The sequence below is a fragment of the Cyprinus carpio genome, chromosome A3 (genome assembly GCF_018340385.1).
Source record: "Cyprinus carpio isolate SPL01 chromosome A3, ASM1834038v1, whole genome shotgun sequence".
Taxonomy (NCBI): Eukaryota; Metazoa; Chordata; class Actinopteri; order Cypriniformes; family Cyprinidae; genus Cyprinus; species Cyprinus carpio.
The window spans coordinates 18,485,273-18,506,030 of NC_056574.1; the positions used below are offsets into that span (position 1 = coordinate 18,485,273).

General features: G+C 37.7%; 1 pseudogene; it reads right to left on the reverse strand.

Moving 5' to 3' along the window:
- Positions 1–363: 363 nt before the first annotated feature.
- The window catches only part of LOC109109377, a 45,871-nt pseudogene continuing 25,476 nt past the window's right edge, over positions 364–20,758 (reverse strand).

Consider the following 20,758-nt stretch of genomic DNA (forward strand, 5'->3'; position numbering starts at 1 on the left):
TATTATGTTAATATTATTCAATGTATTAACAATGTTTCATGATTCCTCAAACTGTGCATCTAATGTAAATAAATAATACACATTTGGGAAAAACAGGTCAGTTGTGATTTATTATTATTATTATTATTATTATTATTATTATTATTATTATTATTATTATTATTTAGAATAAAGACTTCATATTAAACCTGCATTCGTTGTGCATATATTTTGTTTCCCATTCACATCCACGACACAAACAGTTTATAAATATTTAAAACATGTAATAGTCTTAAGTAGTGCAAATCAGTATTTAAGAGAATAACTTCACATGTCCGGAACTAGAGGTAGTGCTATAATGTTTTAAATTATGGGCCCATATGTTCAATCTAATGGAATGCATGTAAAATTATTGTGAATAACAAGCCAATCCTGGAACTTGGTTTTGAAATTGTAAACAGACATATTGCACAATGACAGGTAGCTTTCGATGTGTAGAAGTTTAATCATGTCTGATTCAAATTATTGCCATAAAAATAGTAATAAAAAGGGTGCTAGAGCGGAGTGATTTCACTGGGCGGCAGAGTAAGTCTCTTCTCTCGTACTGACAGCAGGTTCTCCATATGCATGGCCATAACACGGCACAGCTCAAGACTCTGTAAAGTCAAACGCACAGGAATAAGCTCCGCCCACACAAGCCCAGTGAATATTACCAACTCAGATTAACAACACACTTTAAAATGGCATTAAAATTACACAGTTAGATTGTTTGATGATTTGCAATCATATATGCCTTCATTCAGTCCAAAGTCCATACCTGGTCCAGCTGTAACTGTGTAATGCGTTGAGACATTAGGTCACCCAGCATTATCTCCACATACGGGTAACTGGAGCCAGCTGTGGGCCTCTGTGTACGGGTGGACTGGACCTCCTTCAGCGGAAACTTCACCATTGGCTCCTGAAGAACATTGAAAACAGCTGTGAAGTCTATATGTGATCATGTTATCATAGAAGGAAATGCAGATAAATTTGAAAATCCTTTAGAAGTGTCAAAGCAGATTGCATATCTAATCATTGAATAATTGCATACTTTTATTTGTATAATTAAAAACAAAAAACTTCTAACCCCTTCATTTAAGTCTGTATCTAGCACAAACATATATAAATAATAATGTAGATAATAATAAATGTTTCTTAAGCAACAAATCAGCATATTAAAATGATTTCTGAAGGATCATGTGATATTGAAGATTGGAGTAATGATGCTGAAAAGACTAGCAAAAAAGTCCTGAGTTTTTATTTTTTACACAGGCTGTTAGTGAGTGTAACCCCTCTCTCCCAGGTCCTCACCGCCACACCCTGTACTTGCTCCGAGACAGGCCTCAAACCCAGGTCTCCGGCATGGGAGGCGAACACACTAACAAGGAGGCTAAATGGCTGCAGCCCTAAACCTCACTCCCATTCAGTTCACGGCACCAATGTAACCCCTCTCTCCCGGGTCCTCACCACCACACCTCATACTTGCTCCGAGTGGGCCTTGAACCCCGGTCTCCAGCATGGGAGGCAGACACACTAACAAGGAACTAAATGGCTGCAGCCACTAGCGTCAGTCCCGGGAGAGAGGGGTTACATTGGTGCCATGACCCGGATGGGCGTGAGGTTTCAGGGGGGTGAGAGTAACGGAGGCCAGCGAGTAGGTCCTGTGCAGGTAAACCTCACTCCCCTGATCTCAAGAGATGCTCTAGCGACTGACGCTAGTGGCTGCAGTCATTTAGCCTCCTTGTTAGTGCGTCCGCCTCCCATGCCGGAGACCTGGGTTCGAGGCCCACTCGGAGCAAGGATGAGGTGTGGCAGTGAGGACCCGGGAAAAAGGGGTTACATAAGCATTGGAAATAAAGTGGTTAAACTTACATGAGTATCTTTTCTTAGAAAGTTCAGACCATTTTGACTGACAGCCAGTATGCATGGGGTGTCGATAGCACTATTACTGCTGCTCTGTATGTAGAAGAATGACGAGCCGAACATGGGATAAGCACTCACAAGCCCTGAAACAGAAACACAAGCACAGCAATCAGTGTTTTAACTAAAAGGTTGCGCGCCTTCTCATTTGCTGTTCTGCTAAGTCAACACCTCACCTAGAAATTGTGCTTTGGCCTGATGAGGAGTGAGGGCTTGCACCTGCTGCATGTTCTGGGTCACCATGTTTAACCATTGCTGGTGTCGCTGGAGACCGAAGAGCTGGGTGGGAATATACTCCTGAACCTCATGGCTGATGGCAGAGAACATGAGAATGTTAGTCTATAGAAGATGTAACTTATATTAGCTGAGGGACATAAGCCAGGTGCTGTTCTCCATCAGGGGCCATCTGAACAGTTAACAAACACAACACAGTGTTTTTACAACTGTGAATTTTACCTTTATACAATTAGTGGCACACTAATTAATATAAGAACTGCTCTCTTCAATGTGACTCATTTCTCCCTAGTAATGATCCCTGGGATTATGTTTCCCTCAAGTTTCTGCTTGAAGCAAATAGCAAATGGCAGTCTCATAAGGAGACCAGAATGATGGCAACCAGGCTTGATGTATATCACATGCTACTGTTCAAAGTCTGGGATTGAGAAGCTCTTTTAATGTTTTGATTAAAAATACATTAATAATGTAATATTGTAAAATATTATTACGATTTAAAATGACTGCCTTCAGTTTTAATGTTATGTTAAAATGTAATCTATTCCTGTGATGTTAAAGTCGAATTTTCAGCATAATTACTCCAGTCTTCAGTGTCACATGATCCTTCAGAAATCATTCTAATATACTGATTTGCTGCAAAACATTTCTTATTATTATCAGTGTTGAAAACAGTTGTGCTGCTGAATATTAGTATTTCTGAGGATACCACATTTTTTCAGGATTCTCTGATAAACAGAAAGTTAAAAATAATAGTATTTATTTGAAACATTTGAATCATTTGTAACATTATAAATGTCTTTACTTTCAATCGATCAATTTAATGCTTCCTTGATGAATAAAAGTATTAAATAAAAAAATCTTACAGACCCCCAAACCTTTGAAAGGTATATTATAATAATAATTTAAATATGTATAAGGACTAAAATTCATAGTAATCTATCCACACATATGAAGTGCAATTGTAATTTGATTCAGTGGAGTAAATGTGACATTTTTTAATTGCAAATTAATTGCATTACAAGGTGGGCAGGTAGATCAAGTCCTTGGCACGATGTTGAAGAGCTGCCAGTTTTGACACTTGCTGAAGCTGCTGCTCACTGGCTTTACCCTGTGGGACAACATTGAACAGCCCTTTCAAGTAGTCAGGGAACACCTGTAAAATGTGAATGAAGATCAGATTAGCAGACTGAATAGAGAAAACTTCAGATCTTTGTAACTTGTGCAATAAGGAGCACAATACATGAAAGGAATGTCTGGTAAATTGAATCAGCCTGGCTGATGTACCTGATTGTAATGCATAGTGACTCCGAGCTCATTGTCAAAATTCAGTGGCTGCGTCCAGATCACTCTTCGAAACCACAGACTGTAGTTGCTATCAACATGCTCAGCTTCTGTAGAAACATCCAAGATGTACTCCCTTTTCTTTAGAGGGCAGGTATTCTGACCTGGAGAAAGAGTGACAACCCATGAGAAAACAGCTTTCAATCCTTGTATCTCTTGAATCATCTTAAAGCAATAGTTCACCCAAAAATGAAAATTTGCTGAAAATGTACTCACCCTCAGGCCATTCAAGATGTAGACAAGTTTGTTTCCTCATCAGAACAGATTTGGAGAAATAAAGCATTACATCACTTGCTCACCAATGGATCCTCTGCAGTGAATGGGTGCCGTCAGAATAAAACTCCAAACCGTTGATAAAAGACATTCATTTAATGAGTGGCGTGGATTACTCGTGAATTAATGTGATGTTTTTGTCAGCTATTTGGACTCTCATTCTGATGGCACCCATTCGCTGTAGAGGATCCCTTGGGGAGCAAGTCATGTCATGCAAAATTTCTTCAAGTCTATTCCCAAGAAGAAATAAATTAATCTTGGAAGGCCCGAGAGTGAGTACATTTTCATCATTAAAATGACCCTTTCCTTTCCTGAGATAAGCAAACTACCATATCAGCTACTACAAACAATCTGGTATTAGATTTTGATTTTCCTTTTTGTCATCTCACCTCTGTTTGTGACCACACATATAGCATATTCATCCAAGGCCTCAAGTTTATGCAGACCTATCTCATAGCACAGCTCTTCAATGGCTTCCAAAGCCACCTCCAAAGTAACAAAAGTGAATTAGAATCACATTGTTCCTACTAAATTAATTACATGGTTGATCAAGTTGCAAAAAATATCATAGAGTCAACATACTGAGCAGGTTTCAATCTTTATGTGGCGTTCAATTCCACCAGGAAGAAGAAACAACTGCCGCTTGGAACTCCTTCCAGCCTTGAAAATGTTGGATTGTGCATGATTAAGTAGAAACAGCTGAAAATGTCACTAAAATTTGCATTAAAATTTGTTTATGTGCAACTAACCAACATAGCTTTCAATTCCATCCCATTAGGATGTTCAGCGCGTCCACCATATTGGAACGTCTTCCTTAGGTTCTGCTCACATGCCTTGGCAATTCCTGTCAGTATATCATGTTTGTGTAATCATCAGTCAGTATTCATCTGTTTGATCTGTGTAGCCGTAACTTAAAACAGCAGTATACCCTGAAAGTGCACCCCTGGACTTGCACAGACGTCATAGAGGTACTTCAGCAGGTAAGGTTTGAGTGCCTCTGAACACTTGTAGTATGCAGTGATGATGTACAGCAGCCTCCAGCCCCTCTGACAACTCTCCCTGTGAAATACAGAAAAGATCATCTTATGACATTAAAATGAGCCCTCCTTGGCTTTCTCTTTCAGAAAAAAACAGACTCATACGTCTTGGAGCTGGTGTTCCCACTGATCTGCTTGAGGACTTGACAGTACGCTTCATCTCTCATTAGTCCATACTCGCCACTCAGCTGCAACAGAGATTATTCATAGTGCATACTGCAGTGGCATTGAAGACATTTAGCACATTCCTGACTGGTTATCTTAATAATTCATGATGGGAATTCTTGTTGCGCTATTTGAAGAGCTGTGTACCCTTAGGATGGTGCTCACAACCTCCTGCTCAGTTTGGCCTTTCATAGGGTAGTCTCCCATAAACTTCATTATAGCTGCAAGATAAGAAATATTAAAATTATATTACATACTACACATTACATTTTTATAGATGACAGTAAAAAATATATATGCCTCTTAATAAGTTCACACTGAACATTCTGCTTACCAAGAAAAATCTCTGCAGCTACTTTGTTCATGTTTTCATCAGTGAACTCGATTAGGGACTCTTGAATTGAAGACTACATAACCAAAGCAAAAATCAATTAGAATATGTATCAGAAATATTGAAACTTTTAAGGTCTTGCTTCATGGTCTCTAAACTTATAGGAATAGTTCACAAAAAAAGTAGTAGTAATAATAATAATATAAAAGGTGTTCAAATGCTTCAAGTCTTCTGATGGCACACTGATCTATATGACATCAGCTCAAAATTTAAGACATCAAATTTTTCCTGAAGGAAAAAACATTATATTCACTCTAGATCTCCTAAATCAATGTACAATTAATGAATGACTCATTCTTTGATAAATAACAACTTAAAATTCAATTTGTTCCTCTCACAATGCTCTCATATGATTTCAGTAGACGTGGAATATAGTGCATAAGATGTATGGACGACTTAAATGCCCCCCTCCACCTCCATTCATTATGGAAGAATATTGAGTAAATAATGGCAGGATATATTTAAAACACATTTAAAAGTGATGGTATGGTATGCATTCTATACCTTGGAAAATTTCACCATTTCTGATGGCTCTCTAGATTCCTTTGTTTTCTTTGACTTTTTCTTATATGAATCACTGCAAAAGATAAGCATGTCAATGTTTCAATAACACATTTTCTTTTAATTTAACTATGTAACTGTGAGAACCTGAGCTCACAAGTTCCCTTTTGGTGTAATCAACTGACCCATTTTTTCTCTGGGCCCCTCTGAAATATTTCTTTGCGAATTCCACCATGTTGTACTGGCTGTCCTGTAAGATCCTCTCATCGATGTCCATATCAGCACTGTCTGTGTAGGCCTCTGCATACTCACTGACAGGAGACGCCACCTAGAGGTGAAATGCAGCAACACAACGCCACTCAGAAGGATCTATGGTACATGCAAATCAGAATTTCAGACTATATGCCTGTTAAACACATATACCTCAATTGACCGGTCGAGTTCATAGGCTGCGGCAGCAGACCCTACAGCCACAGCCACAGCTGCTGATGCGGCCACGCGACCCTGCTTATTCTTGGGTTCCTCTTTCTTGTCCACAGGAATGTTAATGAAGTCAGGAGCAGCCACTGGCTGAACAAACTCCACAGGAAAAACCCCAGATCGCCCATGAATGGCCCCAAACTTCCAGCCTTAGTATGATACAAGACATGGTGTGTGAAAGTGTGCGTGTGTGTGTGTGTGTGTGTGTGTGTGTGTGTGTGTGTGTGTTCGTGCGTGCGTGCGTGTGTGTGTGTGTGTGTGTATGTGCGAGTGTGTGTGTGTGTGACAGCAGAATGACATTTTAAGGGTAGACTGAAGTGCCTGAATAAAAAGCAGCAGGGAAACCATCATGCTTAAGGAAGGAAGACAGGTTTTATACATGCAACTAGGGATACTGAATTTCAGATATCAAGACACACTCCATGCAGGTGTCCACACACGACCCACCAAAATCAGGTGTGTCTCTTTTTAATTCCTCCAGGAGAATCACCTTCTTTTTCACTATGCAACCATAACACTGGCCTGTAAAACAGCTACAGAGCTTAGATGAACAAGTTATTGTGCTTTTGCATTCTCAGTATACCCTCTGTCTATATTATATCAATGAGCTACCGTTGAAAAGTTTTTTTAATGCAAGGATGCATCAAATTTACCAAAAGTCCCAGTGAAGACATTTTTGATGTTACATAAGATTTCTATAAAAAAATGCTGTTCTTTCGAACTTTCTATTCATCAAAGAATCCTGAATAAAATATAAATCACAATTTTCACAAAATATTATGCAGCATAATAGTTTTTACAATTATGATAATAATGAGAAATGTTTCTTGAGCAGCAAATTAGCATATTACATTGATTTCTGAAGGATCAAAGGAATAAATCAAATTTTAAAATGTATTAAAAATAGAAAATAATTATTTTTAAAATACTTTTTTCAAAAACATAAAAAAACCTCATTAAAAACAGGCTCTAAATGTCAAGAGTAATGTCAGGTCTTCATGACCACATTTGGTTTAAAGCAGTCTCACCTGCATCTAGGCCTTCCATTTTCTGCAAGCGTATGATGTCTCCTTTGTGGAAACTCAACAGCATTCTGTCATCTGCAATGTAATTACACACAGCTACGACATAGTCTGAGTCCTAAAGCGAGAGAGAGAGCACAATTAACACACAGCACCACATCATCTCTGAAGCAAACCAATGTGTGAGAACGGACCTTTTTCAGCTCTGTGATAAAGTAGTCAATCATGGTTTTGACCTGAGGAGCTTTGGCAGAGAACAGAATCAGTTTCTCATTGATGAGGTTAAACTCCAGCATGTTTTTGGATGGAATGGTGACGAACATGATGTCTGTGTAGCTGTAAGACGTTAACAATGATCACAATACATACACAAATATTCATGGTGTGATGGCGGTGTCATTAAAAATACAATTGAATTCAAAACAATGATAAAATACAGACATTAAAAGTCTCAGTAACTGGTACCTGTAGGGTCGCAGGACTCTGAAGTAGTCTGGGGCTGCCGCACTGCTGCAGACCATTTTCACAAGCTTGATCCCTCTGTGAGATACAGACAGCACCTGGACCCCTGTGCCAACACTACCCTGTTCAGGAAGGATTTGACTTCAGCTTGGTCTAAATGGCATTATGATGCAGCAAATGCCTGCTTAAAACATCAGAATACAGTATGATGTGTTTTGGATGCTGACATGCAAGACAACACCAGACTAGCTTCACCAGAACCATGCTTAATACGTAATTTCACTATTAACATATTGTGAACAGTGTGCTATGCTGGGCCACCTGCTAAACCAGCTCTGACCAACCAGACAGGACCAGCTCTGAAATTCTTGCTGGTCTACGTTGGTCTAGAGATGCCTTACAGATGCTGGGAAGAGGCGTGAGAAGTAGATCTCCCAGGTGTCTCTGGCAGCAACCACAATCTTCTTCTTCACATTCTCATCCTGGATTGTGGCATTCATGTCAATGGTGTGCTCCGCTGTCACAATACAGAAGATAAAATTTTCCTCTCCAAAAAAACAGTGTTCATTATTACATGAGATAAACTAAAAAAAGAGAACTAATCAACAATAATCGTACCAAAAAGGGATTTCATCTTCTGCCTTTCTTCTGTTGTAATGCGAATGCAAGCCTCTGAGAATGTGTCATGGACAATCTGAGATGAAAGTTTATATATTTATATTTATAATTATGGTTGATAAAAGCACAACCAACCACAAATACCTTTACATAGACTACTGACATTTTTTTTTTTTTTTTAAGAAATTAGTACTTTTATTCAGCAAGTAAATTTATTAAAAATGACAGTAAAGTCAAAGCTCAAATAAATGCTGTTCACCCAAAAAAAATTTATCAGTTTCCACAAAAATATTAAGCAGCATAACTTTTTTCAACATTGATAATAATGTTTCTTAAGCATCAAATCAGCATATTAGAATGATTTCTGAAGGATCATTTGACACTGAAGACTGGAGCAATGATGATGAAAATTGAGAAAATTGCATCACAGGAATAAATTACATTTTACAATATATTAAAGTAGAAAACAATTATTTAAAATTGTAATTTTTGTATTGAACAATTTTTTCTTTTAAAAGTGTATTTTTGAGCAGTGCAGACTTGCTGAGGATTATGTTTATTATGATTATGTCCATAAAGTGGGTTTTGTTATTTTATTATGGAATTATTGTTATTTTATTACATATTATTGAATTATAGATAGATTATTGATTGTTGATAAAGAGCACTATTCCATTATATTTATGCCTCATGTTTTATCCACACTTCATCCGCCAAAATAAAGTTACACATTGACTTATTATTTAATTTTTTCGAAACTGAATGTATTAATGTTAACAATAAAATTGCAAGATTAAGATTATCAGTTAATAGCCCTAATACCAAAGTGAACTGAAAACAAAACATAAACCAAAACAATATCAACCTGCTTGAACAAGAAGTCTAGCATCAGCGGGTGGTTGAAGCTGTCTTTCGGATAAAAAACCTAAAAACAGATGACACAAATTAAATGTTTCATAATGACTTCCATTCTTTATGTCCCACTGATCCATCACAACACAAATGACACTAGCCTCTTTCCTCAGGTAGATTGTCCATGGTACATTGGTGTAGGTGTAGTGCTTCTCGCTGCTTCTCTTGTGCAGCTGAGTCTGAACATTCTCCTCTTCTACTGGAAGTTCTCTAGATACTGTAATGCAACACAACAGACTTGCTAAATGACTTCTATATTGAACTGAAATTAAATGACACAGATGATTGGAGTTTACCAGGTGCAGGGGCCGGGAATCTCTGACTAACAGCTGGCACAGGAGGTGATCGCTTTATCTTTATGCTTTTTGCTGGTTTCAGTGCCTCTCCATCATAATCATACTCCTTTGCAGATGACGAGGCTGGAGTGTAGGTTTTCTTTTGCTGGTGGTGTAGGACACCAATATACTAAGCATTAACTGCAATGATAATACTAAAGCCTACTGGTATTACTTTACATAATGTTAACTCATATGACTTCATCACTGTCAGTTTATCTGTGAATGGATACCTGTGGAGGTGCAGCACTCATCTGGTCCTTAAGAATCATCATAGCTTCATCATGGGTGTCTGGTTTCTTCAAAAACACTTTAGCTTCCCTCCTGCATTGAAGCCCAGCACATTTAGAGCGTTGGTCTTTGTTCTGTTCTAATTTAAAGAGCTCTTTTGATTAATATTTTATCAGTGTTTTGTTGCAAGGTCAAGGAGAACATTGGTTAGCTGTGGATCAGTTTTCCGTTCAGGTCATTCATTATTAAAGATGTGGAACTGGCTTTTGGATCTAAAAATGTTCATTTCTCACCTGGGAATGTCTGTTGGTTTTACAGGGTTTGTCTGGTACTGCTTGATAATGTCTTTGATGTTGTGACTTGGCTCTAAATGGTCAGAGTTAGAGACAGCTGGTGGATCCCTTCTAGTTGGGCCTTTGGAAACATAGCAACATAATAATGAAATAGTTATTTTAATGAGTAAAATGAAGCATGAAGGTGTATATGGATTAATGTAATGACATCTAGTTGGGCCTTTGGAAACATAGCAACATAATTTTGGAGTTTCTGAGATTTCTGTCAGGGGTTGGTTTGTAGGAAACAGGTCCAGTTTCTTGTTTGGTCTTCAAATAAGATACATGTAATAAACATTATGACAAAAGCTTATTAATTTGTTATGTAAAAAATATATGTACAAAAGATTTCTATTTCAAATAAATGCTGTTCTTTTTAACGTTCTATTCAGAATCCTGAAAATAAATGTGTCATGGTTTTGAGCAGAATCAGCATATTAGATTGATTTCTGAAGGATCATTTCAAACTGAAGATATGAAGTAATGGCTGCTGAAAATTCAGTTTTACCATCACAGGAAAAATATAAATTTAAAATATAATCAAATAAAAATGTTTTTTAAAAAATGTATTGCAATAATATTTCACAGTATTGCAGTTTTTACTGTATTTTTTATTTATTTAATAAATGCAGCCTTAATGACTACAAGAGACTTCATTGAAAATAATTCTAAATCTTACAGACCTCAAACTATGTGGGAACTGTATTTTTTGGTGTTTTAAGTGTTATTTATATTTCTTTATTTTTTATTCTTATATTTTTGTTGATTTCTATTGATTTATAATGTTTATTGTAATCAGTGCTCAGAGATACTCACAGGGCTGTACTGGCTGGAGAGGGGAGCTGGCACATGCTCGCTGTGTGTGTGCTGCACTGAATTATACATCTGCTGCTGGAGGGCCATGGCTTGCATTGTCATCTGCTGAGCCTGTGGTACACCACATTATCTCAGTATTCAAATGCATTTAGTATTTAACTGTAGGTTTAAATCATGCTCTATGTGCTCACCAATATAATCGCTTGCTGGTTGATGATGGCCTGCTGCTGCTGTGCTAAGACAGCTGGAATCTACACCTTTAGAGATAACAGCAGATTACTTGATAAAACTGTGAATTAGAATACACAGAAATAAATAGTGCTGTCTTTCATGAATGATCCCAAAGAATAAATCAGCGGGCAACGGAAAGCATCATTTATGCAGCATTCATACCTGACATATCAGGCATTAGTGGCACATTAGGCATAGCTGGCAAAGCTGGCAGAGAAGGCATAGCTGGCATTGGGGGTACTGAAGGTACGGCGGTATGAGGCACAGAAGACATAGCTGGCATAGGTATAGGTGGCATCATTGTTCCTCCCATTACAGGTTAGGAACTGGCACTCGCTGCGGACAGTTAAAGACTTGGCTAACGGATCATAAAAGCAATGACCCAAATAAAAATGGTTAATATCTGATTCTGTTGCAAGAACTTGTTTTTTTAATAAAAATAATATATTATTTAATATTCATATATTTTAAACCTAATTTCATTGTGTTACTTTCAATAAAAGTGTGGTTGTTATATTGGCTTGTGTTTTTTTTTTAATTCAGTATCATTAAAATTACTGAGTTAAATTAAAAATTACTTTATATTATTTGGTAAAATAACAAGTAATTATTACAAAGCATTTTCGGTTTCGGTTTTCAGCCAAGTGCATCCAGAATTTTCATTTCGGTGCATCCCTAATATATTTAGTTAAGTATCATTGATAAACCATTACATTTTTTGTTAATATTTTGAATTAGATTTAATTTTTATATTTTTCGTTTAGTTAAATAACGTCAAGACAAATTTTATTAAATATAATGCTTGAGGATAAAAAAGTTCCTGACACAGAAAGTTTGAAAAGTTTAGAAAGTTTGAAAAGTTTAGAAAAGTTTGAAAAAAAGTTTTAAGAAGTTTAAATAAAACCAAGTGACTAGCATGCCATTAGCATGATTAGCAAAGTTACTAGCATGTTGTTTGATAGCATGATAAGCAAGTTACTAGCATGTCACTAGCATGTTGCTAGCATGATTAGCAATTGACTAGCATGTCACTAGCATGTTTTTAGCATGATTAGCGAGTTGACTAGCATGTTGCTAGCATGTTTCTAGCATGATTAGCAAGTGACTAGCATGTCGCCTAGCATGTTTTTAGCATGATTAGCGAGTGACTGGCATGTCGCTAGCATGTTTCTAGCATGATTAGCAAGGAGTGACTAGCATGTCACTAGCATGTTTCTAGCATTAGCAAGTGATTAGCATGTCGCTAGCATGTCACTAGCATGGTTAGCACGTGACTAGCATGTCGCTAGCATGTTTCTAGCATGATTAGCAAGTGACTAGCATGTCGCGCAAGTGAATTTAGCATGATTAGCGAGTGACTAGCATGTCGCTAGCATGTTTTTAGCATGATATAGCAGTGACTAGCAAGTGACTAGCATGTTTCTAGCATGATTAGCAAGTGACTAGCATGTGGCTAGCACGATTAGCATGATTAGCATGTCGACTAGCATGTTCCCTAGCATGATTAGCAAGTGACTAGCATGTCACTAGCATGTTTCTAGCATGATTAGCGAGTGACTAGCATGTCGCTAGCATGTTTCTAGCATGATTAGCGAGTGACTAGCATGTCGCTAGCATGTCGCTATCATGATTAGCGAGTGACTAGCATGTCGCTAGCATGTTTTTAGCATGATTAGCGAGTGACTAGCATGTCACTAGCAAGTTTTTTTCTAGCATGATTAGCGAGTGACTAGCATGTCACTAGCATGATAAGCATGATTTAGCGAGTGACTAGCATGTCGCTTGCATGTTTCTAGCATGATTAGCAAGTGACTAGCATGTCACTAGCATGGTTTCTAGCATGATTAGCAAGTGACTAGCATGTCACTAGCATGTTTTTAAGCTAGTCTAGCATGACTAGCATGTCACTAACATGATTTTAGCATGATTAGCAAGTGACTAGCATGTCGCTAGCATATTTTTAGCATGATTAGCGAGTGACTAGCATGTCGCTAGCATATTTTTCTTTAGCATGATTAGCGAGTGACTAGCATGACTACTAGCATGTTGTTTAGCATGATTAGCGAGTGACTAGCATGTCACTAGCATGTTGTTTTAGATTAGTCACTGATTAGCAAGTGACTAGCATGTCTAGCATGATAGCAAGTGACTAGCATGTTTCTATTATGCATTAGCATGACTAGCATGTCGCTAGCATGTTTCTAGCATGATGTTGTTAACATGATTAGATGTTGTTAACATGTTTGGAATTTGCTAGCATGTCACTAGCATGTTTCTAGCATGATTAGCTAGTGACTAGCATGTCACTAGCATGATTAGCAAGTTACTAGCATGATTCTAGCATGATTAGCAAGTGACTAGCATGTCGCTAGCATGTTTCTAGCATGATTAGCAAGTGAACTAGCATGTTTTTAGCATGATTAGCGAGTGACTAGCATGTCGCTAGCATGTTTTTAGCATGATTAGCGAGTGACTAGCATGTCGTTAGCATGTTTTTAGCATGATTAGCAAGTGACTAGCATGTCGCTAGCATGTTTTAGCATGATTAGCAAGTGACTAGCATGTCACTAGCATGTTTTTAGCATGATTAGATTGACTAGCATGTCGCTAGCATGTTTTCATGATTAGCATGATTAGCACAGTGACTAGCATGTTTCTAGCATGATTAGCAAGTTACTAGCATGTCACTAGCATGTTTCTAGCATGATTAGCGAGTGACTAGCATGTCGCTAGCATGTTTCTAGCATGATTAGCAAGTGACTAGCATGTCACTAGCATGTTTTTAGCGAGTGACTAGCATGTCGACTAGCATGTTTCTAGCATGATTAGCAAGTGACTAGCATGTCACTAGCATGATTAGCAAGTTACTAGCATGTGCTAGCATGATTAGCATGATAGCAAGTGACTAGCATGTCGCGCATGTTTTAGCATGTTTCTAGCATGATTAGCAAGTGACTAGCATGTTTTTAGCATAGATTAGCGAGTGACTAGCATGTCGCTAGCATGTTTTTAGCATGATTAGGCGAGTGACTAGCATGTCGCTAGCATGTTTTTAGCAATGATTAGCAAGTGACTAGCATGTCGCTAGCATGTTTTTAGCATGATTAGCGAGTGACTAGCATGTCACTAGCATGTTTTTAGCATGATTAGCAAGTGACTAGCATGTCGCTAGCATGTTTCTAGCATGATTAGCAAGTGACTAGCATGTCGCTGGCATGTTTCTAGCATGATTAGCGAGTGACTAGCATGTCGCTAGCATGTTTCTAGCATGATTAGCAAGTGACTAGCATGTCGCTAGCATGTTTCTAGCATGATTAGCAAGTGACTAGCATGTCGCTAGCATGTTTCTAGCATGTTTAGCGAGTGACTAGCATGTCGCTAGCATGTTTTCTAGCATGATTAGCAAGTGACTAGCATGTCGCTAGCATGTTTTTAGCATGATTAGCGAGTGACTAGCATGTCGCTAGCATGTTTTAGCATGATTAGCGAGTGACTAGCATGTCGCTAGCCATGTTTCTAGCATGATTAGCATGTGACTAGCATGTCACTAGCATGTTTTTAGCATGATTAGCAAGTGACTAGCATGTCAGTAGCATGATTAGTTGTTTGCTTGATTGTCAATTTGATGTTTTTATTATGGTTACTAGCATGTTTATTGGATTTTTGTATCATGATTAGCAAGTGGCTTGGATTGTTTCTAGCATGATTAACATGTGACTAGCATGTTGTTAGCATTGATTCTAGCATGTTGTAAGCATGATTAGCAAGTGACTAGCATGTCGCTAGCATAGGCCTGAAAATGTGCTTAACACACTGTGCAGTGATAGATAGATTAGAAATAGTCAGATGATAGATAGATAGATAGATAGATAGATAGATAGATAGATAGATAGATAGATAGATAGATAGATAGATAGATAGATAGATAGATTAGAAATATTAGATAGATGAGTTTGAATGAGTTTAAATGGATTAGAAATAGTACATAGAGGCGAAGCTTGATTGAGTATAATGGGCTTCAGTTTGTTTAGATTTGAATTTTGACAGTTGGAGCTTGGCTCATCTGAACATTCCGTTAATGAAAGTCTATGGGATTTTTATGATTTTTAATCTTCATTTTTATGAAAACCATAAGTCTGATCAGTTAGAAAAGATATAGCACACCCGGCGAGATCAGTCTGAAGAGCTGGGCTGAGTTTGGAGTCTGTAGAGTTAAAGCTCTAGGAGGAGTTAGAGTTGATAATTTTAGTCTCAGAAGAATAATAATAACTAGATAAAAAAAGTTCGTCAAGACAAACTTTAAGTTGGCTTGAGAAAGCCTGAACAGAAAGTTTGAAAAGTTTAGAAAGTTTGAAAAGTTTGAAAAAGTTTGAAAAGTTTAAGAAGTTTAATAAAGCAAGTGACTAGCATGTCATTAGCATGATTAGCAAAGTTACTAGCATGTTTCTAGCATTATTAGCAAGTGACTAGCATGTTTTTAACATGATTAGCGAGTGACTAGCATGTCACTAGCATGATTAGCAATTGACTAGCATGTCACTAGCATGTTTTTAGCATGATTAGCGAGTGACTAGCATGTCGCTAGCATGTTTCTAGCTTGATTAGCAAGTGACTAGCTTGTCGCTAGCATGTTTTTAGCATGATTAGCAAGTGAATAGCATGGATTGTTTGCATGATTAGCGAGTGACTAGCATGCCGTTAGCATGTTTCTAGCATGATTAGCAAGTTGCTAACATGTCACTAGCATGATTAGCAAGTGACTAGCATGTCGCTAGCATGTTTCTAGCATGATTAGCAAGTGACTAGCATGTAGCGCTAGCAAGTGACTAGCATGTTTTAGCATGATTAGCAAGTGACTAGCATGTCGCTAGCATGTTTTAGCATGATTGAAGTAGCATGTCGCTAGCATGTTTTTTAGCATGATTAGCAAGTGACTAGCATGTCACTAGCATGATTCTAGCAGTGACTAGCATGTCGACTAGCATGTCACTAGCATGATTAGCAAGTGACTAGCATGTGACTAGCATGTTTTTAGCATGATTAGCGAGTGACTAGCATGTCACTAGCATGTTTTCTAGCATGTGACTAGCATGTTTTCTAGCATGATTAGCGAGTGACTAGCATGTCGCTAGCATGTTTTTAGCATGATTAGCGAGTGACTAGCATGTCGCTAGCATGTTTTTAGCATGATTAGCGAGTGACTAGCATGTCGCTAGCATGTTTTTAGCATGATTAGCGAGTGACTAGCATGTCGCTAGCATGTTTTTTAGCATGATTAGCGAGTGACTAGCATGTCGCTAGCATGTTTTTAGCATGATTAGCGAGTGACTAGCATGTCGCTAGCATGTTTTTAGCATGATTAGCAATGTGACTAGCATGTCGCTAGCCATGTTTTTAGCATGATTAGCAAGTGACTAGCATGTCACTAGCATGATTAGCAAGTGACTAGCAGCGATAGCATGTTTCTAGCATGATTAGCGAGTGACTAGCATGTCGCTAGCATGTTTCTAGCATGATTAGCAAGTGACTAGCATGTCGCTAGCATGTTTTTAGCATGATTAGCAAGTGACTAGCATGTCACTAGCATGTTTTTTTAGCATGATTAGCAAGTGACCATGATTAGCAAGTGACTAGCATGTCACTAGCATGATTAGCAAGTTACTAGCATGTCGCTAGCGAGTTTCTAGCATGATTAACATGTGACTAGCATGTTGTTAGAGTATGTCACTAGCATGATTAGCAAGTTACTAGCATGTCTATAGTGTTTTTGTAGGTTGATTGAATTTTGTTTGGATTGTTCTAGCATGTTGTAAGCATGATTAGCAAGTGACTAGCATGTCGCTAGCATGATTAGATAGATAGATAGATAGATAGATAGATAGAAACAATTAGAAGATAGATAGATAGATAGATAGATAGATAGAAACAATTAGAAGATAGATAGTCAGATGATAGATAGATAGAAACAATTAGAAGATAGATAGATAGTCAGATAATAGATAGATAGATAGATAGATAGATAGATAGATTAGAAATATTAGATAGATGAGTTTGAATGAGTTTAAATGGATTAGAAATAGTACATAGAAGCGAAGCTTGATTGAGTATAATGGGCTTCAGTTTGTTTAGATTTGAATTTTGACAGTTGGAGCTTGGCTCATCTGAACATTCCGTTAATGAAAGTCTATGGGATTTTTATGATTTTTAATCTTAATTTTTATGAAAACCATAAGTCTGATCAGTTAGAAAAGATATAGCACACCCGGCGAGATCAGTCTGAAGAGCTGGGCTGAGTTTGGAGTCTGTAGAGTTAAAGCTCTAGGAGGAGTTAGAGTTGATAATTTTAGTCTCAGAAGAATAATAATAACTAGATAAAAAAGTTCGTCAAGACAAACTTTAAGTTGGCTTGAGAAAGCCTGAACAGAAAGTTTGAAAAGTTTAGAAAGTTTGAAAAGTTTGAAAAGTTTGAAAAGTTTGAAAGTTTGAAAAGTATGCAAGTGACTAGCATGTCATTAGCATGATTAGCAAAGTTACTAGCATGTTTCTAGCATGATAAGCTAGTTACTAGAATGTTGCTAGCATAATTAGCAAGTGAATAGCATGTCGCTAGCATGATTAGCAATTTACTAGCATGTCACTAGCATGTTTTTAGCATGATTAGCGAGTGACTAGCATGTTGCTAGCATGTTTCTAGCATGATTAGCAAGTGACTAGCATGTCGCTAGCATGTTTTTTAGCATGATTAGCAAGTGACTAGCATGTTTTTAGCATGATTAGCGAGTGACTAGCATGCCGTTAGCATGTTTCTAGCATGATTAGCAAGTGAATAGCATGTTTTTACCATGATTAGAGAGTGACTAGCATGTCGCTAGCATGTTTCTAGCATGATTAGCAAGTGACTAGCATGTCGCTAGCATGTTTTTAGCATGATTAGCAAGTGACTAGCATGTTACTAGCATGTTTTTAGCATGATTTAGCATGTGACTAGCATGATTAGCATGACTAGCAGTGACTAGCATGTTTTAGCATGATTAGCAGTGACTAGCATGACTAGCATGAGTGACTAGCATGTGACTAGCATGTTTTTAGCATGATTAGCTACAGTGACTAGCATGTGACTAGCATGTTTTTAGCATGATTAGCGAGTGACTAGCATGTCGCTAGCATGTTTCTAGCATGATTAGCAAGTGACTAGCATGTCACTAGCATGTTTTTAGCATGATTAGCGAGTGACTAGCATGTCGCTAGCATGTTTCTAGCATGATTAGCGGGTGACTAGCATGTCGCTAGCATGTTTTTAGCATGATTAGCGAGTGACTAGCATGTCGCTAGCATGTTTTTAGCATGATTAGCGAGTGACTAGCATGTCGCTAGCATGTTTTTTTAGCATGATTAGCGAGTGACTAGCATGTCGCTAGCATGTTTTTAGCATGATTAGCGAGTGACTAGCATGTCGCTAGCATGTTTTTAGCATGATTAGCGAGTGACTAGCATGTCGCTAGCATGTTTTCTAGCATGATTAGCAAGTGACTAGCATGTCACTAGCATGATAGCATGATTAGCAAGTGACTAGCATGTCGCTAGCATGTTTTTAGCATGATTAGCAAGTGACTAGCATGTCGCTAGCATGTTTCTAGCATGATTAGCAAGTGACTAGCAGCTAGCATAGCATGAGCTAGCATGATTAGCAAGTGACTAGCATGTCACTAGCATGTTTTTAGCATGATTAGCAAGTGACTAGCATGTCACTAGCATGATTAGCAAGTTACTAGCATGTCGCTAGCATGTTTCTAGCATGATTAACATGTGACTAGCATGTTGTTACCATGATTAGCATGATTCTAGCATGTTGTAAGCATGATTAGCAAGTGACTAGCATGTCGCTAGCATGATTCTAGCATGTTGTAAGCATGATTAGCAAGTAGATAGCATGTCGTATGATAGATGATAGATAGATAGATAGAATAGATAGTCAGATAGATAGATAGATAGATAGATAGATAGATAGATAGATAGATAGATAGATAGATAGATAGATAGATAGATAGATAGATAGATAGATAGATAGATAGATAGATAGATAGATAGATAGATAGAAATATTAGATAGATGAGTTTGAATGAGTTTGAATGGATTAGAAATAGTACATAGAAGTGAAGCTTGATTGAGTATAATGGGCTTCAGTTTGTTTAGATTTGAATTTTGACAGTTGGAGCTTGGCTCATCTGAACATTCCGTTAATGAAAGTCTATGGGATTTTTATGATTTTTAATCTTCATTTTTATGAAAACCATAAGTCTGATCAGTTAGAAAAGATATAGCACACCCGGCGAGATCAGTCTGAAGAGCTGGGCTGAGTTTGGAGTCTGTAGAGTTAAAGCTCTAGGAGGAGTTAGAGTTGATAATTTTAGTCTCAGAAGAATAATAACTAGATAAAAAAGTTCGTCAAGACAAACTTTAAGTTGGCTTGAGAAAGCCTGAACAGAAAGTTTGAAAAGTTTAGAAAGTTTGAAAAGTTTGAAAAGTTTGAAAAGTTTAAGAAGTTTAATAAAGCAAGTGACTAGCATGTAATTAGCATGATTAGCAAAGTTACTAGCATGTTTCTAGCATGATAAGCTAGTTACTAGAATGTTGCTAGCATAATTAGCAAGTTACTAGCATGTCGCTAGCATGATTAGCAATTGACTAGCATGTCACTAGCATGTTTTTAGCATGATTAGCGAGTGACTAGCATGTCGCTAGCATGTTTCTAGCTTGATTAGCAAGTGACTAGCATGTCGCTAGCATGTTTTTAGCATTATTAGCAAGTGACTAGCATGTTTTTAGCATGATTAGCGAGTGACTAGCATGCCGTTAGCATGTTTCTAGCATGATTAGCAAGTGACTAGCATGTCATTAGCATGATTAGCGAGGTTACTAGCATGTCGCTAGCATGTTTCTAGCATGATTAGCAAGTGACTAGCATGTCGCTAGCATATTGCATTTTAGCGTTTTACTAGCATGTCGCTAGCATGTTTTTTAGCATGATTAGCGAGTGACTAGCATGTCGCTAGCATGTTTTTAGCATGATTAGCAAGTGACTAGCATGTCACTAGCAAATTTTTTGGCATGATTAGCGAGTGACTAGCATGTCACTAGCATGATTAGCATGATTAGCAGCTAGCAAGTGACTAGCATGTCACTAGCATGATTAGCAAGTGACTAGCATGTCGCTAGCATGTTTCTAGCATGATTAGCGAGTGACTAGCATGTCGCTAGCATGTTTTAGCATAGCATGATTAGCTAGCATGACTAGCATAGCGAGTGACTAGCATGTTTTTAGCATGATTAGCGAGTGACTAGCATGTCGCTAGCATGTTTATAGCATGATTAGCAAGTGACTAGCATGTTGCTAGCATGTTTTTTAGTATGATTAGCGAGTGACTAGCATGTCGCTAGC